Source organism: Oryctolagus cuniculus, chromosome 1, assembly GCF_964237555.1.
Source record: "Oryctolagus cuniculus chromosome 1, mOryCun1.1, whole genome shotgun sequence".
NCBI lineage: Eukaryota > Metazoa > Chordata > Mammalia > Lagomorpha > Leporidae > Oryctolagus > Oryctolagus cuniculus.
In genome coordinates this window covers 162,610,872-162,638,632 of record NC_091432.1, presented here as the reverse complement: position 1 = coordinate 162,638,632, position 27,761 = coordinate 162,610,872, and the positions used below count along the sequence as shown (strand labels likewise).

The 27,761-nt window shown below is 47.5% G+C and overlaps 1 protein-coding gene across 6 annotated transcripts in view; it reads right to left on the bottom strand.

Moving 5' to 3' along the window:
- KANK1 (KN motif and ankyrin repeat domains 1) overlaps positions 1 to 27,761 on the bottom strand; it is a 217,281-nt gene that overhangs the window by 164,756 nt on the left and 24,764 nt on the right. The window contains exon 1 of one of the 6 annotated variants that reach the window (XM_070051207.1): positions 10,022 to 10,175. The exons of the other annotated variants lie outside the window; for them this stretch is intronic. The gene's annotated coding sequence lies outside the window, so the exon portion shown is untranslated. Of the gene's footprint in view, positions 1 to 10,021; positions 10,176 to 27,761 lie in introns of those variants that run through there. 6 annotated transcript variants of the gene reach the window in all.

Below are 27,761 nucleotides of genomic sequence, written 5' to 3'. Positions count from 1 at the left end.
CACCTATTCAGGAACATCAGAAGGCAAAGCAACAGCCAGAGTAAAGGCACCAAAGGGACTAGAACTTCATTTTGGTAAGAAGACGAGGAGAAGTAAATGAATTACCTCAATGGAAAAAGGTCCATTTTGGATCAATTGAGTAATGGATAACAATAATTAAATAGGAAACCTTATAGTCACTGTATCCAGTTTATTTCATTTCTCAAACCTGACTTTCATAAACACTCTTGTATATCATGGCACTTTAAAAATAAGTATATAGTAAGGTTAAAATAATCAAGGGGACAAGGTTATATTTTATTTCATTCTAGAGACCAAAATGAAGTAAGCCTAAAATGCCACATAAGGAAGGTAACACTGGTACAACTGAGGACCTCTACTTCCTAGATTCTTGTCTGTCCTTATCTCTACCTCAATTTCTCCTGCAAAAAAATGAAATACATATGGATTGACAATTTATCAGGATGATGGCTAACATCACAAGTTACTTACTAAGTTAGTATAAGATGCTTATTATCATTATATAAGATGCTTATCATTATACCTATTTTACAGAAGTGAAAACTGAGTCCTTGTGGCTAAGCAATACTGTCAGAGTCACATCCAATAATCAGAAACACTGGGAATATACAACTGGCCTGGCTTACTCCTGAGACTGAGAGTCAACCCCTTCTCAGAGGAGACCACTATCAAAAACCCAAGAGTAAGCTCACATTGAACTTCTCTCTGCCTCAATACACAGATGCACACACACAGGAATTTCAAATGTAATAATCACATTGATTTTTAAGAAGTAAATCAATAAATTCAAATACTTTTCAGAGTTTTCAGGTTCATTATCAGAAGCAGCTCCAAAATTTCTCTTCCTCCTTAAAATATTTTTAAACATGCTTGTGTTCAGTTGTATTGTTTGTTTTTACTTCCAAGTGAAGTCAAGACAGATTCTAGAGAAAGAACTGCAATTTCTCACCCCCCCCCCAACAACTTTATAGTTTGGAAATAAACTTACTTTTTTAATTACATTGTCCATGAGCTTTATTTATCTAGTCTCATTCTACTTGGAAAGGCAATGAGACAGAAGGCTGGAGAGAGAATTTCATCTGCTGGTTCTTTCCCTAAATGCGTACAATAGCAAGGGCTGAGGTCAGGTAGAAGCCAGGATTCCAGAACTCAGCCTGGGTCTCCCACATGGGTGACAGGGATGTGAATACTTGAGCCATCACCTGTGCCTTCCAGGGTGCGCATCAGCAGAAAGAACCAAGAGCAGAGCCAGGACTCAAACCAGGCCCTCTGACAGAGGCTGGAAGTGTCCCAAGTGGCGACTTAACCACTGCCAGCCCCTGCAGTAATATTTTAATTAGAGCAGTAGGATTAGAAAGTAGTTCTCTTAAGTATAGCTCTGGAAAAGTCTAATGATTGCTTTAAATATGACCACTGGTGTTTGTCTACACACAAGTTAATGATGTTATTTTAACATTACGAAGGTTAGAAGCAGAAGGGTTGTCAGCATCTTTATCACCACTAAAGGATAATTGTAACATTTCAAAGGAATTTTTTCCTAATTGTATTTTGAGAAACGCATTTTTAACAACACGTATGCACTGTGAACCCACAGATCTTGTCAAATCAAATATTTTATATTCCAGTACAAGTCTGAGCACATCAAATCAGAGAATTCCACAAGGCTTACTAAGCCCGCCCCTGTGATCTAACTCCCAGCCAAGCACGAACCTTACACTTTCTGGTCACTGCCACTACTTCACAGCCACTGCAAGGAGAGGAGGAGAAAACCCCACCAAACTCTGGGCACGAAGACATTCCCGAGGGACAGCAAAACCCGCAATACAAAAACCAGGTGTCTTACTGAACTGGCATCTGCACGCTGATTTATTCACTGGAGTCAGAGTTTCCTTAGCAGAGTGGGGGACTAGCCGTACCCCTAGCAGTGTGGAAGACTTCACTCAGAGGGCTGACCGAGTACGTTTGCACAGCTCAGTCAGGTGCCATCATGTACATGTGTAGGAGGCAGGGGTGGCAGGTACCCCCCATGTCTTCCCAATAGTGCGACAATCCTCGGGAAATCGTGGTGCCCTGGTGGTACAAGGCATCAGATCCCCTTCTGCTCTGGCTAGCAGATGTGGTCTCAAACTAGGAAATGGCTTTCCCAGTGACTAACCCCTCTAATTTCATTAGCACTCATTACTGCCTCCTGCTTCCACTGTCTTACAACTTACTAGTGATTCCCCAAAGCTTAATTTTATGTACTAACTTCACTGGGCTAAGGGATAACCAGGTAGCTGGTAAAACATCATTTCTGGATGCATCTGTCAGGGTACTGCTGGCAGAGCTGAGTATCTGAATTAGTGTGTAAATAAAGAAGACTGCCCTCACCAAGGTAGGCAGACATCTCCAATTCACCGAGGGTCCAAATGAAGCAGAAAGGTAAAGAAAAAGCCAACTTCCCCGCTTTCTGAGTTGGGATTCACACCTGTGGTTCCCCTGGTGCTCAGCTCTTGGACTCAGACTGATTTTACATCAGTGCTGGTTTACTAGCTTGCAATGGCTTCCTGGGACTTCTTGGCATGAGCCAGCTCCTGTAATGAGTTTTTCTTATATACACTGCTATATACCCAATTGGTTCTGTTTCTCTGGAGAATCCTAATGCACCTAGGAATCTGTAAGAGATACAAACTCATAGGCCAGTGCCATATCCCCCAAATCAAAGTCTGGGGTGGGGACCCCCAGTCTGTGTTTTAATATAGCCCTCCAGGGGCCTCAGATGCACAGTATAGTTTCAGAACCACCATCTTAAACTAAATGTATACACACATATATATTTTTAAGATTTTATTTATTTGACAGAATTACAGACAGTGAGAGGGAGAGAGAAAGGTCTTCCATTCTCTGGTTCACTCCCCAAATGGCTGCAATGGCCAGAGGTGGGCCAATCCAAAGCCAAGAGCCAGGAGCTTCTTCCAGGTCTCTGATGCAGGCGCAGGAGCCCAAGCACTTAGGCCATCCTCCACTGCTTTCCCAGGCCACAGCAGAGAGCTGGATCAAAAGAGGAGCAGCCAGGACTAGAACTGGCGCCCATATGGGATGCCAGCTCCACAGGCAGAGGATTAACCTACCCTGCCACAGAGACAGCCCCAAACTATATATATTTTTAAATATTTTATTTATTTACTTGTAAGGTAGAGTTACAGAGAAAGGTAGAGACAGAAAGGTCTTTGATTCACAGGGTCACTCCCCAAATGGCCACAACGGCTAGAGCTAGGCTGATCCAAAGCCAGGAGCTTCTTCCGGGTCTCCCACGCAGGTGCAGGGGCCCAATCACTTGAGCCACCCTCCACTGTTTTCCAAGGCCATAGCAGAGAGCTAGATCAGAAGAGGAGCAGCCAGGAAACGAGATGGTAGCCATATGCGATGACAGAACCACAGGCAGAGGCTTAGCCTACTACACCACACCGCCGGCCCTGCCATAAACTATATTTTTAAAGCAATCACTCATATTGTCATTGGATTGGGCTTAATTTCCAAACCTAAAAAGTGTACTTTATTAATTTCCTTATCTATCCATGAAAGTGCATTCAAACAGAGGGAAGTTTTGAATCAAACCAAAGCTCAGTAGAAGCAAATGACTAACGTGAAATTTGGCAGCTGGATTCTATTTTTCTCACACTTGGTCTATGTAACAAAACTCTGACAACAGACTGGCAAATACAGCATAAAACTAATATTAAAAATGAAGAAGAGCTGTTAAACCAGTGCTGATATGATTCAGTCCAAGTTCAAGAGCTGAGAATCGGGGGCGAGCCAGTGGCCTGAGCCCCAGCCCAAGCCTATGGACCCAAGACCAAGGAGCGCTGGCATCTGGGAGCGGAAGATGAAGGTCCCAGCTCAGCCAGAGAGGAGGTTTGCTTTTCCTAAACCTTTCTGTTGTATCTGGTCCCTCGGCGAGTTGGAGATGCCCACCCGCCCTGCTGAGGGGCATCCTCTGTACTTACATACTCACTCAGACGCTCAACTTGTCCAGCCCACACTGCTCAGGTTCCCAGTGTCTCCTCCAGGACACTCGGCCTCAGTCCTCACGGACTCCCAACAGCTGCCTAGCGTGAAGGGGACTCTCCAATCGGACTCGCAGGGCACAGCGAGGGCCCCAGCCTCACCACACCCCACCCGGTGCCCTTGGAAAGCTCACTTCTCCACTTGAGGCCTTCATTTCCCCACAAGATGAAAATTACAGCACAATCTCCCAAACTAAACATCCAAGATAGTCCAGTTCTTGGCTGAGAGGCCTGCCTGGTCTATCAGGTGTGCTCTCTCTCTCCATTGTTTCTCTTCATTAAACTTTGCTAGCATGCTTACTGCTGAAAAACACAAAGAAAGTACAGGGGCTAGCACTGTGGCTTAGCGGGTAAGGCATCCCCTGTGGCTGCTGGTTCAAGTCCTGGCTGCTCCACTTCCCATGCAGCTCCCTACTATGGCCTGGGAAAGCAGTAGAAGATGGCCCAAGTCGTTGGGCCCCTGTACCCACGTGGGAGACCTGGAAGACACTCCAGTGTCCTGGCTTCGGATTGGCGCAGCTCCAGCCATTGCGGCCAGCTGGGGAATAAAGCAGTGAATGGAAGACCTCTCTCTCTCTCTCTCTGCCTCTCCTTCTCTCTGTATAACTCCGACTTTCAAATAAATTATCTTAAAGAAAAAGACAAGAAGTGAAGTCCAGTGCTTACACCAAGTAGCCCTTAATGCACAACATCAATTTTATCATCACTAACAGGACTATTCACTGCTAAAACATTTAGGAACTTCTCTCATCCTAGAAGGCAGAGATTATAACCACAGACATGGTTTCTACAGAAAGCATGGTAAAAACAATTCTTTTAAATAAAAGTGACAAGGTAATTGTACTCACTCCTAACAAAGGATCCTACACTGGAAAATAGCTGCATTCTGCAAACAAAACCAGTGCATGCAACATCTCACCACAAACCCAGGGAGAGTATTTTGTAACATTGTCTTCCAAAGATCCCTATAGTGTCATCGCACAAAAAGCCACGGCACAGCAAGAATGCGAGCAGATTAAAGAAGGTGATTGAATGTATTAAAGAAATTACATTTTGGCAAGGCTGAAGTAGAAGGCAGGCAAAATTCCAAGCCTCCTTTGGTTCATTCAATTAAGTACTCCCTTTCCTTTTTAGAGCTGATAATACTGAAAGATTTTATTTTATAATGAAAAGATCAAAAAGCCACATGGAAAAAGAACCAGCTCACTTAAGAATGTCTTAAAATGCACTGGGTCGACAGGCCTGTTTTTAGCAAATACAGTTTAACGCACATTGGGGAAAAGATGGGGCGAAGAGGGGCGTGCTGCCTCCATCCTGTTACAGATCCGCGTTTGACTCTGTGCCTCGCCACTCACCAGCTAACTCACCTTAGCAAGTCCCTGAGCTCGCCACTTGGCCACCTTGCTTCTGTTCACCATTCTCCTCCTGTGCATCTCCCCACAGCAATTTCAGCGCCCTCATTTGTTCCTTCAGCGGGCTACAGCCCCTTCCTAGCTCAGGGCCTTGGCGTCCCTACAGCCCTTAGAGCGTCTGCTCCCAACTTGGACTCGGCTGATTTTACTGGCTTTCCAGGGCTCATGGCACTTCTTGGGAAAGCCTTCATACCTAAACTAGGTTAGATCCTCCTGTTACATGTTCCCTTTACTGCTTTTGGTAACTCAGGGCAGCACTGTAATAGCACTGTTCTTTTGGAACTTTGTTTCATGCGAATGTGGTCCACTGGACTGCATCCTGCGTGGGAGCAGGGACCACAGCTGTCCAGTGCTGTATTCCTATCACCGAGCACCAGGTCTGGCACTGTCCCAGCAAAGCAGGGTACCACCTCCTTTCACAGGGTTGGGAGGTAAACACACTTTTGGATCAGGTGGATTCTCCATCATGCAACATTGTCAGATAAGAAAAATCAATTCTTTCAACATCTTCCTGGTTTTCAAAAGCAGAATCCAGGAAGAAAAAAAAAAAAAAACTTAACAACAACGGTGGACCCTCCAAACTTAGACAGCTGTCTTCAGATTTAAACTTCTGGGAATGTTGCCTACAAAACCAAATAACCTGGTGAAACTGGTATCACGTGGCTTACAGCTCTATCTCCCATCAAAGAGGGAAACAGGTAGATTGGTCTATTTTCCCACTTGTGCTCATTCTTCTCCTCTAATCTACCTGTACTGCAGATGGGAAGAGCCCCAGGGGCTGCAGGGGCAGAGCTGCCTGGGATTCTCAGCGCAGTTTCAGTTCTTCAAAGCTGCACACCCATACTGACCACAAAGTGCCATCCCCTCCTTGTCCTGGGCTTTGGACATGGCTGCCTTCCACCGTGGCTTTCTTCTTTCTCTAGCTCTCTCGGACTCTCTCAAGATCTGAGGCCCAGTGACACAGCATGAAGAGGGCTGGATTTTAAGACCCCAGTGGCTACACTGCCTTGGAGGGGAAATTCTCCTGGCGCCTGGGAAAAGGAAAAGGGTTACATACAGAAAGAAGGTGGATGGTGCAAGCAAAGAATGGAAACAGGAAAAATAAGGACAGGAGGAAAAGACTGCTGGGCCTCTGGCTCCTAACCAGCCCCCTCCTCCCATGACTCCTAAGCCCTAGCCCTGACAGGCGGCTAGCTGCTGCCTGTTGCCGCCCCCTTGGGAGAGAATTTAACCCCATCAAGGCGGCCAAGCTGCTCTCCACAGTGTTTTGAGAAGATGTCCTATCTGTTTTCGCTGCTCAGCCCTAAGGAAAATACCTTTCAGCTCTGCAACTGGGCAGAGGTGCGGATGTGAGGAGCAAGGAGTGGCCACCACCAGGTTATTAAATGCTAAGAATGTTTTTACAAGAACCACCCGAACAGCTTTCCTAAAACCCAGTTTAAGATCGGAGCTGCTCTTCAGAGTTAGCAGCACCTGAAACTACACTCACACATATGAGCTACTCCTACTGATATGAAGCTTGCTTGGTAACTGCACCTGCAGTGTGTGTCACTCACAAGGCACCTGGGATTGGGAGTGGCCCAAATCCAATCCAACGGAACTGACACTACTGGCATGTCACAGACACCCACACCAGAAACCAAGCCCTTGCTTGTTAAAGTCTCAGATATGTGGAAAGACTAAAATCCCTCAGGAGTTCCCCAAATTGGAATCTACTTAGCCCATTACCCTAGGGAAGGTCTGACCCCAGAACTCCGTGTGTGACATTCCCCCACCCCCAATGAAGGGTCAGCTTATCCTCAGGGAGCCCTCGGGGAGATGAAAGCAGTCCCAGCGAGAACTGGGCTTCCTTCCTGCAGACAGAAAATAGCCAAGCCACCTGCGCGGGGACTGAGTTCCTGTGTCACTAAGTCAAGGCCACCTGGATCCCAGGGAGCGAGGGGGAGAAAGAACAAAGGGGCCAGCTGGCCGGGCAGGGGAGGCTGAGGTGGCGTCTGTTTCATGCCCCCACTGTGCAGGGGGCCCGAGGAAGGTGGGCTGCTCCCGTCTCAAGCTGCGAGGGGAGGCAGCTGTTAGAGGTGGGATCAGGGACAATATCGTCCTTTCTAAGCATGGCCTATGTGCTGCGGTGGGTGGAGCCTGCCTGGAAATCCCACGGGGAGGCTGTCCTGCAGGGAACAACTCCTCAGTCCTTACTCCCCTTAGCAAGCTGAGGAGCTTAGGAGGAACTAAGCCAGCCAGGCCACGACAGCCACCACTGGTAGCTAAGAAAGGCACTCCTGTCCCAAAGGGCACAGCCTGACTCAGGGGGCCTCAGGGGGCGGCCAGCCTGCAGCAGAGCGGAGGGTTTGTACTGGGCACTCTCTTCTCCCTCTAGAAAGCTCTGGGGTAAAGGGCCTGGAAGATGAACTATTACAGTGAAGAGGGGGAAGAAATAAAATCAGAGAGATGAAAATTCACATATGCTTCCTTCCTGTTTTCCTGAGGAGGATGTCAAAAATAAAGAAAGGAAAAAGAAATGTCTCTTGAATTACAGGCAGGATTAAAATTTTAAAATTTCACTAATTCATCCTCAAGGTGACTTTGCAAAGTTCTTGAAAACATATATTATGAAAAAACTATGCACAGATTTTTGGCATCAAAAGAAACCTATTTTTTTAATTCCACTTTCCATGAACTTTCTGAAGCACCCACATAATGAGGTCATTATAAAGCTTTTTTTTTTAATTTTTAAAGATTTATCTTATGTATTTGAAAGACAGTTAGCGAGGGAGGGAGGAGAGCGGGGGAGGGGGGAGAGAGAAAGAAATGTCTTCCATCTGCTGGTTCACTCCCCAAATGGCCGCAATGGCCAGAACTGAGCCAATCCAAAACCTGGAGCTTCTTCCGGGTCTCCAATGTGGTTGCAGGGGCCCAAGGACTTGGGCCATCTTCCGCTACTTTCCCAGGTGCATTCGCAGGGAGCTGCATCAGAAGCAGAGCAGCCGGAACTCAAACCAGCACCCATATGGGACACGGGCACTGCAGGCCAGGACTTTAAGCCACAGTGCCACAGTGCCAGCTCCATGAAGCTTTCTAAAAACCCTGGTCAGGAAAAAAAATGTATTGCAATTACCGCAGCTCCCAGAATAACTCTGCCACTGTTAACACTCTCTCATTTTGTGTCATTTTTTCGAGGCCACCATATTCTTGTTCACACAAGGTATGCGGGGTGAGCTGGGGAGGGGAGGCTTGTTCATCGAGGTTTCCTCACCCCACCCCTATTGGATGCTCTTCACTGAAGTCATGAATGTTGTCTGCACAAATAGGTCTAGACTTGTTAGCATTCTCTCCTCCAACGTCCGTGGCGGATACCCCTGCTACTGACTGTTGAAGCAGTCCTGGGAACCAGAGAGCCGCTGAAGGTTTCACAGACGAGAGAGCTCCAAGTTCACCTGCAACAGTGCCAGCTGGGGAACCCCATCCATCAATGCCAGACCTCTCACCCTTCGGGGTTCATAACCACAGCCCCCCAAGGAGAGGCCCTGCGATCCTTTCCCTGAGAATCCTCTGTTGGTTGCCCCAAGTGAAAAAAATGTTTAATATTCATGTTCACCGAGGGCTTGAAATACCGTTCACACTGACTGCATGCGGTGTTCCTCAGGCATAAAGACCATCTTAACTACCCTTTCCCTTAACTATTTACCCAGAATATATATCCCTTTCTCGAAGTATTTCATCAAGAATTTCAGTACCCATAATAAAAGAATTTGGCCAGACAAAAAACCCGCGAGAAATCATTTTCCTAACTACACAAAACCACACTCTAGCCCAGCTATGAAGGAAGGCTGTGAATTTGATGGTACACAGGAGTGTAAAAACAGATGATTATCAACATTTTCTACATTCCTAAGGAAACACTGCTAGATGACCTAAGTCCTGTTGTTTACTTTTTAACTGACAGAGAATACTGTATACCTTTAACACAGATAACACGATGTTCTGACATACACCATGGTGGAAGGCCTAAGTCTAGCGAATTAACAAATGTTTGACCTCCCATAGCTAACATTTTTTATGGTGAGAGCACCAAACATCCACTCTTTACAGTTTCAAGAAAATAACTCATCATCAACCACAACAAATCTCTTAAAATACATTATTCCTAACTATGTACTCGTGTCCCCCTCCCCGCCCCGCCCAAGGTGCATCAAAGACGCTGGGTCAGAACTGAGAAGTACACTTTATGCCAACATTCTCTAGCCTCAAACTCCCCACTTGCAACCTGCTGCCAGCTAGTCCACTTCAGAGACATCAAACCTCAGTGTGTTTTATTTGGGGGGTGGCAGGAGTGGCAGGTTCAGGTCAGGCTATTCATACACAGACACACAAAAAGCACACAGAGACCACCAGCCCAACGACCCTCACCTCGCAGGACAGGACCCATCACCACCAGCGCTGTCTTTTAAACCACGGGAGAGAGCACTCAGCAGCAAGATGCCCGAAACACATCCATCCCAACAGCGAACACTTCCACACAGCACACCCACAGCCAGGGCCCACCTTACGCTCCGCACGGCCAGTTTCCAATGCAGATGCTTCCTGTTCCTGGCCTTCACTCTCCTTTTCTGGCACACACTCTGTGCCAAACCTTAGAATGCCGGCTCGTCTTCCTTCTTTCAAGGCCTTCAGATGCACACACTGTTGCAGGCTAAATTATCCCTGCCGAGAGAGAAGGCAGCTCTGCTCTTCAGACTTACCCAGGACTTGCCAAGACCGTCCTGTGAACTCCAGTCTTGCCCCATACAAAAAAGTTACGGTAAAGTTTCTTATTCATTGGACCCAAGACACTGTCACTCTCACATCAGAGGGACTCACAAAAGTTAGCCAGCAACCTTTTGTCCCAAGCACAACAGGGATCATCACAGGAGCAGCCAGCACATCTAAGGGACTCTCAGGCTGCAACCTGAGCCGGCTGAAAAAGGACACCAAGCCAGGGAGCTGCTCATTAATTCTTCTCCTTGCCATCAGCCCCAAAGGTTCCCAAGGGCAACGGATCTGCGCGCCCAGTTTTGACATTGTTGAGAGAATGACTTGATTGGATCCCAACACGCTCAGCGCTGCTGCAACCCTATCTGCTGAGAACCACTTGGACTCTCCTCTTCCCCAAGCCAGAAGAGAGGCCTGCTTCCGGGCCAGGAGCACCTCTTGCCTTTCTTCCAAGCCTGACAGTCAAGGGGCTCACTGACCATGCACTAAAGCCCCACCAACCCGGCACTCAACCACCGGCTACTTTAGGTTAGCCGAAGCCAGGTCCATCTCGCCAGGCCGCGACAGAACTTCCTGACCGACTCTCTTAAAATACAAGGTGCCCAGAAGCAAAGACGAGGACACCAGGTTGCCGCACTTTACGGTGGGGGGTGATGGGGAGTGAAACCAGCTGGAGGCGAATAAACAGGGGAGGAACTCCAACCTAGAGGAGGAGGAGTTACAGGGCCAACAGATGGGGGAGGCCAGATGGAAACCTGCAGAGGCAGCTGTGGCCAGGTTACAGAAATACATTCCTGTACTACATAAGATTCTGGTCAGGGGCTGGGCTGTGGCATAGTGGGTAAAGCCGCCACCTGCCGTGCCAGCATCCCATATGGGCACCAGTTCCAGACCCAGCCACTCTACTTCTGGTCCAGGTCTCTGCTATGGCCTGGGAAAGCAGTAGAGGATGGCCCAAGTCCTTGGGCCCCTGCACTCATCCGCGTGGAGACCTGGAAGAAGCTCCTGGCTTCAGATCAGCACAGTTCCAGCCATTGCGGTCAACTGGGCAGTGAACCATTGGATGGAAGATCTCTCTCTCTCTGCCTTTCCTCTCTCTGTGTAACTCTGACTTTCAAATAAATAAATCTTAAAAAAAAAAAAATGAAAACTAAATTTTAAAAGATTTAAGATTACCACGGGAGTGAAAAATCCGTTAGGGTGACACATCACTCTGCCTGGTGTTAGAGGGGAGGCACCTACTGTGCTGCCAGTTTTGCAAAAGCACAGCACACAATACTCGGTATGAAATAAGCAACTCTGGTTCTGGTTTATGTATTTGCGGCTGTGCTTTTTATTATTTTAGAATGTACTCCTACTACAAAAGTCTGCCATGTTACGCCTCCCAGGCGCACCCACAGCTATCAATCACTCTCTCACCCTCCTCTTCCAAGCCAAAGGTTCGCCTACACCAAGGTTTCTCCATCTCTGCACAGCTGGCATTTGGGGCTGGGCAGTTCTCTGCTGCCGGGGGTTGTGCTGTGAGCCACACAGCGTTTAGCAGAGTCTCTGGCCTCCCCTAGCTAACTGATAGTAGCAGCCACACTCCCGGATTCAGTGGTAACAACCAAAAAAGTTCTCAGACATGGCTAGATGTCTCCAGGAGGACCAAGCTGAGAGCTGATGTATGCTAGGCCACCACGCAGGGAGGCATCCAATCTGCACACTGAGCAAGTGCACCGGCTAAGGCAGCAGACTGGATAAAACCCCCCCCACAGTCCACTCACCAAGCCATACACCCAGGGTCTCTGTCCACCCAAAGGGAGACCATTTCTTCTGCACTCAGCAACTCCGAGTTGCTGATGGAGCCCAGGGGCCTCCATCTCTTTGTGCTGTCAGGCCTTCCTCCCTACCCAGTCTCCCTCATCCATCTGCTCAGGTCCCACAGCCATCAAGCCCCTGACACTGCTCCTGCTGCCAAACCCTGCAGAAATGACTCGTTTCTGCCTGCTCGTAGAAGTAGAGTGGCTGGGTCTCGAACTGGTGCCCATATGGGATGCTGGCACTGCAGGTGGCGGCTTTACCCACTATGCCACAGCACCAGCCCCAGACCAGAATCTTACGCAGCAGCACAGCACAGTAGGCTCAGACTCTGGTGTCTACCCCGTCCTCTCTGGAGGCTCCTCCTGGGCTTCCTTCGCAAGTGCTCTCAGGGATTCTGCCCTGAGACCTCCTCCACATCCCAACCTCTAACTTGGTGATCTCGTTGTGTCCAGCTGCAGCGACCACCGACATGGGAGAGACTCACGTAAGTCATAGCGTCCTTTCTCCCTTCTCTGAAGTCTGGGTGCAGAGCCCCACCGCACTCCATCTGCAGGACCCCACCAGCCCCGAGCTCCGTCTGCCAATCAACAAACTCATCACCTTCCCTCATGGACCTCTCAGACTGACTGTCACTGACTTCCCTGAGCTCGACTCATCCCTGTCACCGCGCAATCAGCTCACAGAGCTGCTGATCCCAGGCTCCAGTCTGTCTCCCTTTCTCCAGTCCCATGGCCGAAGCCTTAACCCAGGCTACGTCTCTCACATGGATGTTCCTACAGCTGCCTCGGTCTTCAGGCCATCCTCACAAACCCAAGCTGGAGGGAGTTTCCCAACCTGCACTTCGACAACCATCACTCATCTGCTCAAAGCTCATCAGTGATGACCTACCACCCTTGAGATCAAGTTCAGTCTCCTAATAAGTTTTCCAGACCCTCTATGACCTACACCCAGCCTGTCCTCCCTGCAATGTGAAATCACAAATTCAACTCTCTTTGGTTCCCCGTCCCCTCTCTGGAACATCCTCTTCCCCAAATCCACCACTCCACTGCAGCTTCCTGCACAGCTTTCGGCTTCAACTTCGTTGAGGCTGGGCACCTCCCGCTCATGCACCAGTACTCTGTATCCACCCCAGGCTGCACTCTCCTATGCAAGCACTGAACTTCCCCATTTGTCCAATCTTCCAACCATACATAGTATGTTTCCTCTTTTTGCCACCCAAGAGCTTCAACCCCATTTACTTCTCTTGTTGGCCAAGCCCTCCACCAACTGCTCATCCTAAGTCTGATATAGCTCATCACCAACAGTGAGTATGGTAAGCAGTGAGACTGCAGAGTACCTTTCTCTGTAGCAGATGTTACACTGATGCCAACATACAAACAGGACATGGGACCAGCCCTCAAGAAATGTAGCATGGCAGGGAAAAAGTACCTAACAAGAAATGTTACACTGGTTGAACACTGCTAATGCAAACATCAGAAATCCAGAATGCTCCAAAACTCAAAACTTTGAATGACAATGTGACACTGCAAGCTGCAAATTCCATGCCTGACCTCATGGGACAGGTCCCAGTCAAAATCCAGGCACACAAAGACTACTGTGTAAAATCACCCCGGGCTGTGTACATAGGGTATTATGAAACAGATCCATTTTCTGTTTAGACTTGGGTCTCATCCCAACAATCTCTCATTATGGATATGCAAATATCCCAAGCCCCCCCACCCCATGTAAATCCAAAACACTTCTTGTCCCAAGCATTTTGGATAAAAGATACTCAACCTGCATTTATGGGTTATCTTCTACAAATGCAAAGTAAGAAAGGTAGCCCAAGAAAATAGGGGACATAAAATTGAGAAATTAGCAAGATTAAGTAGAAATGATATGGAGCCTCCTTCTAAAGAAGCCACGGGTGTGGATTTTTAAAGAGGGTGAGGGCAAATCAACAGGCACAGAAATTAATTCAAGAAACGTCAAACTCTACAACATCAACTACTTTTTTTTAAACAGTAGAACAGAGCATGGATTTCAAGGTGGCCCTCTGTCAGTGGTCCCTTGCTGGCTTTCCCATGCACTGACAGCAGGACTCCCTTCTGCTGTGGGAGGAGGACCAGTCAGGGGATCTGTGCTCATCACCATGAAACTCCAAGCCAGCGGCAGCGTGCTCAAGGACTGAGCTTCTCAAACATCAGTCTTCACACAACACAGAAATTTCAAGCAAGAACTAATCAACTGCTTAGGTAGAAAATTAACTTAAGATCTCTAAGGCCATTCTTATATTTATCATGTTTTTATCATTTTCTCTTTCCCAGTTTATAAAGCTATATTATCAAATAAAAGTTGTACATATATGACATACAACGCGTGTTGATATATGCATATACTGTGACATGATTAGATCAAGGTCATTAAGATAGCTGTAACTTTGCTTTTGGGCAGGGAGACCATTTCAGAGCTAATCTCATACTAATTGTCAAGCATACAAGACACTGTTAACTACAGTAACCACGCTGCACGTCTTCAGACCTTATTCCTCCTAACTGAAACTTGGCACCCTGGAATCAGCACCTGGCAACCACCACGCTGCTCTCAGCTTCGATAACTATGTCTTTTTTGGGTTTCATGTGGAAGTGAGACCAAGCGGTATTTGTGTTTCTATGCCTGGCTTATTTCACATAGTATGCTATCCTCTAACTCATGTTTTTCATGAACAACAGGAGTTCTTTCCTTTTTGGGGCTGAACACTTAGAGTGTGTGTTTGCTCACGTGTGTGTGCACACATATGTGTGTGTCACATTTCCTTTGCCCACTCATCCCCTGATGCATACAGAAGGATTCCTACCTTGGCTGTTGTGACTAATGCCGTAGTAGACATAAGGTACAGGCATCTCTGTGACCTACTCATTTTCATTTTTTTGATACTGACCCAGTAGTGGGTTTGCTGGATGATACAGTAGTTCTATTTCAAATTTTCTGAGGAGCTCCACACTGTTTTACAAAATAGTTGTACAAAATTACATTCCCACCAGCAGTCTACAAGGGTTCCACTTTCTTTACATTCTTGACAACACTTGTTCATTTCTGATTTTTTTTTTTGGGAGCAACCATTCTGATGGTGTGACGTGGTATTTCATTATATTTTCATGTGTATCTTCCTAAACCTCATAAGGAACCACAAGAGACCCCTAATAACCAAAGCTATCTTGAGCAGAAAAAAAATACGACTTTTAAAAACCGGGAAATTTTCAGCCAATAACCTGTACAAGCTATCATTTATGAAATACTATGCCAGCTGTCCACAAAGACATGTCACTTTCATTTTTTTCTCCCACTTGCATTCTTTTAACCATCCTTGAAGGGGGTATTATTAATTCCACCTTAGAAATGTAAAGATCAACGTTCAGGGCCACTCCAACAGAACTCACATCCAAACCTGACTCCTGACCTTAGGTTCTGAGCTGAATCTCAAACAAGTAACCAAGCAAAACACAACTTCTGTCAAGCAGTACCCACCTGCGGAAGCCCACCGATTTGAAGGAAGCTGTGCAGGTATCTATAGTTAAGCCAGCAATGCTCCAACTTGAACTAGGGGCTGTCAACTGAGTTTTAAAAATAGCTCTGGCCGGAGGCAAAATGTGCCACTCAGGTACTTAAGACTGTGCTGTCAGCCATGGAATAACCTTTACTCAGAAGTTAGGGATTCTCCTCCCCTTCCTGGAGAGCTGAGAACAATCCCAGAAGCACATGATCTCTGGTTCTCTTTTATGCAACTTTTTATATGAAACACCAGACACTCAGGCCCCTGCACAGCCTCTTGGGCACTCAGCACCTGAGCAGCACACACAGCTCCGCTCCTACACACTCACACAGCCCTGAGGTGAGTGCTACAGTTACCTCTGCTGGACAGATAAGAGCGGAGGCTGCAGCCACAGGGAGGGGCTGATTAACAGCTACTAAGTTACAGCCTGATAGGACAAAGAAATTCTGGTGTTGTATGGCACAGCAGGGGGACTACAGATCACAACCACAGACTACCTGTTTTTTTGAACCAACAAAACAGGCTGGTGCTGTGGCGCAGCAGGTTAAACTGCCACCTGTGACACAGGCATCCCACACTGGAGCACTGCTTCCAGTCCCAGCTGCTCCACTTCTGATCCACCTGCCTGGGAATGAACCTGGGTAACAGCAGCAGATGGCTCGAGTACATGGGTCCCTGCCATCTAAGTCAGAGACCTGGATGGAGTTCCAGGCTCCTGGCCTTGGCCGGGCCCAGTCCTGGTCATTGCAGCTGTCTGGGGAATTAACCAGTGGATAGAAGCTCTCTCTCTCTGCCTCTCTGTCATGCTGCCTTTCAAGTAAATGAAAATACATATTTTTTAAAACAAAAAGCTAGAAGAAAAGATTTTGAGTATTTCTACCATCAAGAAATGATAAATCTTTGAAGATCTAGGTGTGTTCACCCTGCTTGGACATTATATAATGTATACATTTACCTAAACATTACACGATACCTATGAATAGGCAAAATTGTTTAAAAAGATTTGTTTTCAAAACAAGAGCTACAGAGAGAGAGAGAGTGACAGAGACAAAGAGTTATCTTCCTCCTGTCAGAGGCCTTAACACTTGGGCCATCTTTGGCTGCTCTTCCCAGGCCATTAGCAGAGGTCTGGATTGGAAGTGGAGCAGCTGGGAAATGAACCAGCACCCATATGGGACACCAGGGCTGCAAACAATGGCTTTACCCACTATACCACAACACTGGTCCCAAGCTGCACTGTTTGTATGTGTTAACTAGATAGAAAGAAGGAATGGAGGGAGACAGGGAGAGAGGCAGAGGCAGACAAGAAGTCTGCAGCCTGTGTTCTTTTCCCTCTCCCTACCAGCTGTCCTACCTGCTTGTCAAGGCACTGCCCGAAACACATCTACTCCAACTCACAAAAATCTAACATCTGGCAACAGACCCCTGTACCCGCCAAGTGCAGATCGCTGTGCTGAGTGAGAAGGGGAATGGTCACTATATACAAAGAAATTAAGTCCAGAAGTGTTCAGACACATCCTGGGAAGTGACCAATAGAAAACCACGTCTCAACATGTCTCAGTCTCCACACGACTGACATTTTGGGCTGGGTAATGCCTTGTTGGAAGGCTTTACTAGCCATTGCAGCCTCCACTCTTTAGACACCAGTAGGCACCTTCTCCTGAACCATGATGAAAATGTCTCCAGGCAATGCCCAATGTTCCCCCTGCTGCCCAGCCAACCTGGTCAGAACCAGTGCTCAAAATGAGACTGGTGCTGAAATACACCCACTGTTATCTCAAGCTGTTTCAAGGCCCCATCTTGGATACACATTTTCAAAGTTCTTTTTCCATCAAACATAGACGTATCATCTTAAAATGAAACAAAAAAAAGCCCCCTAAATTATTTCACATCAGTGTACTTAAGAGACACTGTTTACATTCTCCCAAACCTGTGGTTTGTTGAAAAATTAATTTATCCCATCCATGCTTTGATCTCCTAGCAAATTATTTCCTGAGACAAGATTTAACTTGTGATGGCCCGACAGGCTAACCAGCTGTCAGAGCGGAACTGGCATCAAATTGCAGGCGTGAGCAGATAGGGGAGCCCTGCTCAGCAGCACACCAAATGCCACGGGCGGTCCGATCTTCCAGTGAAGGAGCACGGGCTGCAATGACAATGTCACTCAGCTTTGTCTTCAGGGCGGAAAGACCCCTTTAGGAGGTGGTTCAACGTTCCAGACCAGCACTAGTGTTTCAGTTATGAAAGGGTCTTTGTTGTTGCTTTAGTTAATGACTTCCCAATAAGGAGGACAGTCCCAGCCTAAGTAGCTTCCCAGCTCGCTGCCTTGTACCAAAAAGGCTAAGGAGGTAGCTTCCAATCTTCTAACGGCCCTCACTCATCCCACCCCTACCTGTCCCGCAAAGTTTGTGTTGCCAGCCAGGAGAGACAGATGGACCCTGAATCAAATGCTTGTTGTACTGGAAAGCACTTGTTTCACCTACAGGAGCACCAACTACAAACTAAGACCAGAGAGGTGACTGCACTATGGAGTTACACCTTCCCTCGTGTGGTGGGCAGAATAACCCACCCAACTCCCAGTCCCAAACCTGGGGCAGTGTTATGTACGTGCCAAGAGTGACTGCACATGAGGTTTGGTTAAGGACAATGAAATAGGGTGATTTTCCTGCATTATCTACAAGGGCCCAATCTAACCATGAATCTTTCAAAGTAGAGTCTTTTTGCTCTGTGGTCAGAGAGAAGGGATGACAGAAGAGGCAAAAGACTTGGTACAACGGCTCCGACACCAGCTGGGACACTGCATCCCATTCAAGTCTAAGCTTTCTTCTGAGGCACCTTCCTGCTAACACACCTTCTGGGAGGCAGCAGGTGATGGATCAAGTAGTTGGTCCAAGCCTAGCACACAGGCAGTCCCAACTCCGTGCTCAGCTCCCGCCTGCAGCCTGTTCCAGCCCCAGCTGCAATGGGCATTTGCAGAAGCAATCAGCAGGTCAAAGATCTCTGTATTTCTCTCCCCTCTGTATCTGTGCCTTTCAAATAAAATTTTTAAAGAAATAGAATTTAAGCCGGCGCCGCGGCTCACTAGGCTAATCCTCCGCCTTGCGGCGCCGGCACACCGGGTTCTAGTCCCGGTCGGGGCGCCGGATTCTGTCCCGGTTGCCCCTCTTCCAGGCCAGCTCTCTGCTGTGGCCAGGGAGTGCAGTGGAGGATGGCCCAGGTGCTTGGGCCCTGCACCCCATGGGAGACCAGGAAAAGCACCTGGCTCCTGGCTCCTGCCATCGGATCAGCGCTGTGTGCCGGCCGCAGCGCGCCGGCTGCGGCGGCCATTGGAGGGTGAACCAACGGCAAAAGGAAGACCTTTCTCTCTCTGTCTCTCTCTCTCACTGTCCACTCTGCCTGTCAAAAAAAAAAAATAAAAAAAAAAAAAAAAGAAATAGAATTTAAAAGAAAAAGAGGCAGGAAAAATATGAAAAGAAAGGGCTCAACCAGATACTGGTAGAATTAAAGGGATTCGCACGCAGCCAAGGAACACAGGCGGCCTCAGACCAGGCATGGGGAACCTTTCTTCTGTCAAGGACCATTTGGATATTGACAGCATCATCTGTGGGCCATACAAAATTATCAACTTAAAAATTAGCCTGCTGCAGGTTTGCTGGACTTCAAGTCCCTCCTGCAGTTGCCGTGGCAGGGCCAGACCAAATGATTTCCTGGGGCGCACGCAGCAGCCGGGGACTAGATGTTCCCCACCCCTGCACTAGATGTTGAGCACAGGAGGACAACAGGCCCTTCGAGGACATTCACAAGGCACCAGCCCTGCCACACCCTGCTTGTACTCCACCAAGTCCCATCCTGATGTTCTGACCTATGCAACTAGGGTAGAGTGGGTTTGCTCAAAGAATCAAATCAGTGGATTTTATTACAGCAGGAACAGAAAACAAAGACATGGAAGCAGGCTACACTGTAGCAAACACCAAAAACAATGTGATCCTGGGAACTACACAGTGGAGGGAGGCTAGAACAAGTCTAAGTACAACAGTAGAGAAAGTCAACTTGCCTTGAACAGACCTATTAGCAGACATAAGAGGGGACAGTGTTGTGGCCTCTCCAGCAGTGCTGGCATCCTATATGGGTGCAAGTTCAAGTTCTAGCTCCTCCATTTCTGATCTAGCTCCCTGCTAATGGCCTAGGAAAGCAGTGGGAGATGGTCCAAGTGCTTGGGCCCCTGCACCCAGGTGGGAGACCTGCAATAAGCTCCTGGCTTCTGCCTGGCCCAGCCCTAGCTGTTGAGGCCATTAGGACAGTGAATCAGGAGATTGAAGTGCGTGCTCTCTCTCCCTCTCACTCTACCTTTCAAATAAATACATATTTTTAAAAAATGAGCCTTAAGGGCGATCTGTGCAGACTCAGAAGGAAGCAGGGAGCATGGCAGAGCACACAGGAGAAATCACAGCACTGAGTCTACAGTCCCGTGCAGCCCACTGAGAAAGCAGCAAGGGAAAAACTCCTAACAACTCAGGAAGGACTCTGTCTCCGAGCACTTTGCGCAGTCTGTCTGGTTTTACGATGAGGAAAGCTGTTTTCCTTGGAAGGCTACTATATCCCAGGTATGTGCCCAGGGCCAAAAACCTCTCGGGATAAATGCAGCACTCAGGCCTTGTGCATAGTAGGCTGACTAGGCCATAAGAGAAAGTGGCTGGACAGGAACGTATATCCCTCCTGTCTCCCCAAGGAAAGCACCCGATGAATCCTCCCACCTGCAAAGACCTAAGGTCTAAGCATAAAACTAGGACTTGGACAAATAGTGGACGGTCAGGAAGCTGATGGTGAAAAAAAAAAAAAAGGCGAGGTTTAGGGACTCATGTGGCTATTCCAAAATGCAAGGGACATCATTCATGAGGCCTGGAAAAGCTGCCCAGGGCAGAAGAGAAGGAAAAAAAGGAGGTCAAGTTGTTTCTCTGGATGACTTGATCACTGGAAACTTGCCAAGTGCACTGTGAGAACACTGGGCAGAGTCACTGTGCCACTGTCGGTGCCAACTTGGACAGGAAGTCAGGCACTGAGTCCCACGGCCATGGAGCCAGCAGGAGGGGCACAGGGGGCTCCCCAAAGAAAGACATCATTTCTAACTCCTTGGCCTGGCTTCCTCTGTCAGCCTCCCCTCTCCCTGCCTCTATCCATTTCCATTCACAGAGGGCAACATGCAACTCCAATTAGTAGCAACTGTCCACAGCCAAGACGAAGCAAAATTTCACAGAAAGTTACAGAATCTTCTGCTTGAAGAGAAAGTTCTTTTCCTATTGTAAAAATCATTTAGTTATGATGTATTCATAAAGTTTCTGGGAGAAAGCATCAGAGGAACAAAGCAAGGACAAAAAACACGTGGCCCTCTCTACACGCACACCCTTGCCTGTGGATGCCAGGAGTTCGCTGCCTGAGATGGTGAGTTAGCAGAGAAATGGCGGTCAGTGCAACCCAAAGGCAGAAAAAACACCCTGGGAACAATTACAATAAAACAAAGTGACACGGAATTAAAGCATTCTCCTCTGCTATTGTTAAAAGACATACATACACTTGCCAACAAGCCAGCATCTTCTAAGAGCAGCATTTTCTCTTCTCTCTTCCCCGAAAGTCACCCAGTGATGGCTAAGAGGACATTGAATCTCATGTGATGTTGACAGCCAAACACCCAGCCTCCCCACCATGTGATTAAGGCACAACTTTCCGTGACCAAAGCACACGTACTGGCTTGAGCACAATAATGCTTTTAAAAATGAACAAGTTTCCAAAGCTCCTCCAACAACCCCATTGTTGTGGATCTGCAGGCATTTCTGCACTACATTTTCTGAATTTCCTCGGCCTGGGTAGGTCAAAAAGCTCATTCTTGACACTCCCACCACTTATTACTCAAAGCCCTCTTCCAGCTAACTAAGACAGGCAGCAAAGCAGATGTGTTATTTGAGTGCATGAGACAACAGACGTGGCTCTCATCCCAGCCCACCGCTCTTCCCTGCTCCCCATGCTGCAATCCTCCGCTAACCCCTGTGGGTAAAAACCGAAGTGCAGAGGGACATGGCTGGGTGATTTCTAACTGTGGAATGTGGGAGTGCACTGCTAGTCTCCAGCTCCTCCTCAGAAGATGCTATGCCTGGAGACTGTTTTGTTGTTTAAAAACATGGCAAAGCGGAGGCATGGCTTGGAGACAATTAGATAAGGAACTTAGCTACTGATAACAAATTCCATCTCCTTCTAGATGAACAAAACATATAATGTGTAGGAAGTAAAGCTCCCATAACTTCTGCATCCCTCTCATTCTATCCATGAGGAACTAAAGTTGCCACGCTAGTTTGGTTTGGTTTGGTTTTCAAGATTATTTATTTGAAAGACAGAGTGATAGTTATCTTCCAACTACTGGTTCAAACCCCAAATACCCACAACAGCCAGGGCAGTTCCTTGCAGAAACCAGGAGCCAGGAACTCCATCTGGGTCTCCCACATGGGTGGCAGGAAGCCAAGTACTTGGACTGCCTCCCAAGCACAATGGAGGAAGCTGAACTGGAAGTGCAGAGTAGCTGGGGCTTGAACCAAGCACTCCAGTATGGCATTCTGAGCTGTGCAACCTGCTGCTCCACAATCCCCGCCCCCAGCCCAGTTTTGACTGACTGGGCGGAGAGGACCAGATGCTCATCTGTGGCTTCTCATCAAGGAGCATAAAGCTTCAACCGGGAGGGTCTGGATACCCAAACGCGATCTGGTTAGAAAGTACTCAAGATTCAAGAGTCCAACATCCAGAGTGGGAATATCTGAGAAGTGTTTTGGAGGACAGGACAGAGATTTCCCATTTCTCCGCCCTGGCCAGGGACATAGGAGTTTCACATGTTGGGTGTGTATGCTGTCAGGCACTGAAATCCATCTCCCATCTGTTCCTACAGAGATCTTCTCTGCCGCTCCCATCCCTCAGATGAGCAAAGTGAGGCTCAGCAGAGTTCAACAACATGCCTGAAGGCACCGATCGGCAGATCTAAGCCCAGGACCAAAGAGCTCTTCAGGCAGGATTGACGTCTCTGACGCACGGTGATGGGCCATGGATTCGAAACACAGCCATGACTCCTCCAAAACGGCCTTGGAGGTTCAACAAATATTGCTGACCGAACAAGCAATTATCTCCTTCTCCGTCCACCATTTGTTGTGCTGAAGAAAGTCACATGCACCCAAGTCTGTCCGCCGAGGCGTCACAGCATCTCCAGGGCGCCAGCTTCACAGCAGTGCAGGTATTCAAAGGGCCTTCCTCTCATAGACTCACCGTCACTGCAGGCAAAACCCCTAAACTGTACTGCCCAGCAACCCCATGGTGCCACAGGCCCCAGTGGCTTCTGCAAGCCCCCCAGGCTACAAGTATGGCCAGCTCTCTGCTCCCTCCAGCAGTTGTGCACACAAGGGTCATTACAGCACAATGGCCAGTGTTGCTTTCTGGCCAATTGATAAGAAAAACAAGATCGATGCAGATGCTACTGTTGGTAAGGAAACCTTGGAGCCACACTTCAAAAACCTGCAAGCGCCTTTCTTCGCAATAAACTCAGGTGACAGCACCTACTATCAGGTGTCCTGAAGTCATGCAAAAGACTGGAATTTTTTTAAAATTTTTATTTTAAAGTCAGAGGAAGAGAGAGACAGAGAGATTTCCATCCACTGGTTCACCCCCCAAATGGCCACAATGACCAGGGCTGGGCCAGACTAAAGCCATGCGCCAGGAACTTCTGGGTCATCTTCCCACAGCCTTCTCAGGCCATTAGCAGTGGAGCAGCCGGGACACAAACGGGAACCCATATGGGAGGGCAGCATCACAGGTGGCAGCTTTACCTGCCTGCTACACCATAGCACTGGCCCCAGAAACACTGTATTTTAATCCCAGGATAAGGCATAGCTGGCAAACCCAATGCTCAAGCCAACAGGCTTGGTGAAGACTTTCACAGAAGAGATCTTCAGCTTCTAACTATCAAACACATACCTAAACCTAAAAACAAAACCACTGCACAGAAAGGAGAAGAGTAACGCTGCCAGAGCCTGGCACAGGATGAGCACACAGGGGATCATGTTGAATGAGCACAGAGTTTCTCTGCAAGATGGGAGAGCTCTCAAGATGATGCTGGTGATGGATGCACAACAAGGTTAAGTGTACTTAACTCTACTGAACTGTACACTTAAAAGGCAAAAATTGTTAAAGAAAATGACCCTAAAATACATGACTGCTCTCAAGCTATTTTTTTTTTTAACATTTATTCAACAGTTAGAGAGCGAGAGAGGTCTTCCACCTGTTGGTTAAAGGATGAGCCGATCCAAAGCCAGGAGCTTCTTAGTCTCCCACATGGGTGCAGGGGCCCAAGGACTTGGGCCATCTTCCACTGCTTTTGCAGGTGCATTAGCAGGGAGCTGGATCAGAAATGGAGCAGCCAGGGCCAGCACTGAGATGTAGCAGATAAAGCTGCCACCTGCAGTGTCAACATGCATATGGGCCGAGGTTCAGGTTCCAGCTGCTCCATTTCTCATCTCTCTGCTATGGCCTGGGAAAGCAGTAGAAGATGGCCCAAGTCCTTGCGCCCCTGTCCCTATGTGGGAGATCTTAAAGAAGCTCCTAGCTCCTGGCTTCAAACTGGCACAGCTCTGCCTGTTGTGGCCATCTGGGGAGTGAACCAGAGGATGGAAGACTCTCTTTCTCTGCCTCTCTGTAACTCTTTCAAACAAACAGATAAATCTTAAAAAAAAAAAAAAAAAAAAAAAAAAAAAAAAAAAAAAAAAAAAAAGAGCAGTACTGTTGAGGTGAATTCGTTCTGAGAGGAGGAGCGTGGTGGGGGCAAGAGGCGTGGAGTCACCACACAGACCCCGGGAGTCGGGTGAAAGTGGGTCAGAGGCAAGCAGCCCACATACTCGTTTATTTCAGTTGGTACAGCAGCTTAAATAGCCAAGGCAGCCAATCCAGTCAAGGGGTGGTTTATGCCCTAACCAGTCACAGCCTGTTGCCAGGCAGTATCCGAAGCCATCCAATCACAGCCTGTTGCCAGGCAGGCTCTGTTGCCAGGTGGGTTTCAAAACCATTCCTGAGTAACTGATGCTCGTTTGCCAGTGGCCATCTTGGCATGGCCTTCTCATTCTACCACACAGTAACCCCTATACCACAATATTGGCCCCTACAAGCTACTTTCTAATCTATGTATGCACTGGATGCTTTGACCTAGAGAGGAGAGGCAGAGAGAAAGAGACAGAGAGACAGAGAGAGAGAGAAAGACAGAGAGAGAGAAAGAGAGAGAGAGAGAGAGAGAGAAAGACAGAGAGAGAGGGAAAGAGAGAGAGAGAAAGAGAGAAAGACAGAGAGAGAGAAAGACAGGCAGAGAGACAGACAGGCAGAGAGAGAGACAGAGAGAGAGAGAGGCAGAGAGAGAGAGAGACAGGCAGAGAGAGAGAGAGAGACGGGCAGAGAGAGAGAGAGAGATGGGCAGAGAGAGACTAAGGTCTTCCATCCACTGGTTCACTTCCCAGATGGCCGCAATGGCCAGAGCTGTGCCGATCCAAAGCCAGGAGCTTCTGCTGGGTCTCCCACCAGGGTACAGGGGCCCAAGGACCTGGGCTATCTTCTACTATTTTCCCAGGCCATTAGCAGAGAGCTGGATTGGAAGTGTAGCAGCTGGGTCTCGAACCAGTGCCCATATGGGATGCCAGTGCTTCAGGCCAGAGCGTTAACCCGTTGTGCCACAGTGCTGGCCCCATCTCTGCCTTTCAAATAAATAAATCTTTAAAAAATTCTGATGGATTTCCTTTAAAAACTACATGATGCATTTTTAAATGTCATTGCAATCTTGATGGTTGACATCAACATGAAAATATCTACAATAAACAATCCTCCCCAATACAAAAATATTCTTTTTTTTTTTTGACAGGCAGAGTGGACAGTGAGAGAGAGACAGAGAGAAAGGTCTTCCTTTACCGTTGGTTCACTCTCCAATGGCCGCCATGGCCGGCGCGCTGCGGCTGGCGCACTGCGCTGATCCGAAGGCAGGAGCCAGGAGCCAGGAGCCAGGTGCTTCTCCTGGTCTCCTATGAGGGTGCAGGGCCCAAGGACTTGGGCCATCCTCCACTGCACTCCCGGGCCACAGCAGAGAGCTGGCCTAGAAGAGGAGCAACCGGGACAGAATCCAGCGCCCTGACCTGGACTAGAACCTGGGGTGCCCGCACCGCAGGCGGAGGATTAGCCTATTGAGCCAGGGTGCTGGCCCAAAAATTTTCTTAACAATTAAAATTTTAAAACCAAAATGTAAAGCAGAGCAACAGATAAGGAAAGTCAAGAAATGGATACAGAAGCACACAGGATTTAGTATATTTAGTATATAGAATTTCCAGCCAAACAGGAAAAGCTATTAGATAAATGGTTAGGAACACCATTAGCCATCTGGGATTTTAAAAATGTAAATAGGGACCCATACTTACTTAAATAAATTCAATAAGGAGAATTTAAATACAAAAACACTGAAGCAGTAGCAAAAGAAACCCTGGATATTCAAAAACAGTAAAACTTTAGAGTACTGAAGGCCTTTTTTCAGGACACTAAACAGAAAAGCCTTAAAATAAGCTGCTGATAAATCCATTTACATGAAAAAATGCAATCTAATCTAACTTGAAAGATGCACAGTAAACTGGGAGCAACTCCAGCTCTTACCACAGATAAGGAGCTTATTTCCCTTATACATAAAGTGATACAAGTTGACAACTAACTGCCCGACAGGAAATGAGCAGTCAACACAATGGCAGATACAGACAGCTTCTACAGATTTATGAAAACATACTCAGCCAAAGAGAAATATAAATCAAAACCACCTGAGACATTATTTTTCACTTCACAGATTGCCAAAGATTAAGAAATTTCATAACACTGAGTTGGCAAGTACCTGAGAAACAGGTACTTGTGTACCTTGCTAGTGACAGCATATGAGCTAAGCACACCTGCGGCAGGCAGTGGGGACACTGTCCATCACAATGCACACAGCCTTTCAACAGGAAGTCCACATGCATCTCGTGTGCCATCATCCCACGTGAGCACAAGAATGTGCATGTTACACCATGGTTACACACAGCAACAGCAAACTGATTAAATAAAATACAGAGTATTCACGAAAAAATACTATGCTGCTCTGTTTATAAAAGTGTAGTGCAGGGCAAACAGTACCCATGCTGAAGAATTTTAAGACATATGGTTACATAGAGAAAGCAAGGTACACAGTAATACGTCAAGTATGTTACCATCTGTGATTTTAAAAGAGGGCGAGTGGCTAGCGCTGTGGCGTAGCAGGTAAAGCCTCGGCCTGCCGTGCCAGCATCCCATATGGGCGCCAGTTCAAGTCCCAGTGGCTCCACTTCCGATCCAGCTCTCCACTATGGACCAGGAAAGCAGTAGATGATGACCCAAGAGCTTGGGTTCCTGCAACTGCATGGGAGACCTGGAAGAAGCTCCTGGCTCCTGGCTTTGGATCAGCACAGCTCTGGCCACTGTGGCCATTTGGGGAGTGAACCAGCAGATGGAAGCTCTCTCTCTCTCTCTCTCTCAGCCTCTTCTTCTCTGTAACTCTACCTTTTAAATAAATAAATTTTAAAAAAGAGGGGGAAAGGCAGTTAAAACACTGGAGTACTTGGGTTCAATTCTTCGCTGTGGCTCCCGACTCCAACTTCCCGCTAATGCAAATCCGAGAAGGCAGCCGTGATGGCCCACACTAGGGCTTTTGCTACTAGGAGTCCTGGACTGCGTTCCAGCTCCCGGCTGGCCCACCCCCAGCTATTGCTGGCATTTGGGGACAGAAGAGACAGGGCTGTCTCTGCTTCTCACTAATAAATTTTAAAATGTTTATCAAAGTTCACAAGGAAGTGCTGTGTAAAAACAAGTACCGTGTGAGAAAACGCTAAGAAGGGAATGTCATTTAAATGGCAGGTCTCAACTGTGAATTACCTTCATACACGTACCAATGTAAATATTACACATTAATCAAATGGAAAAAATCCTTTATTGGGAGGATGAGAGAAGCAAGGTGTTGGGGGCAGATATAAAATTTCACCTTCATTCTTAAGAGCAGAAAAACAGTAATTAACATCCAAAAGTGGATGTTTTTAAAAATCAAGAAATGACAATTATAAGCAAACTTTCTTAAGATACTGCCATTTG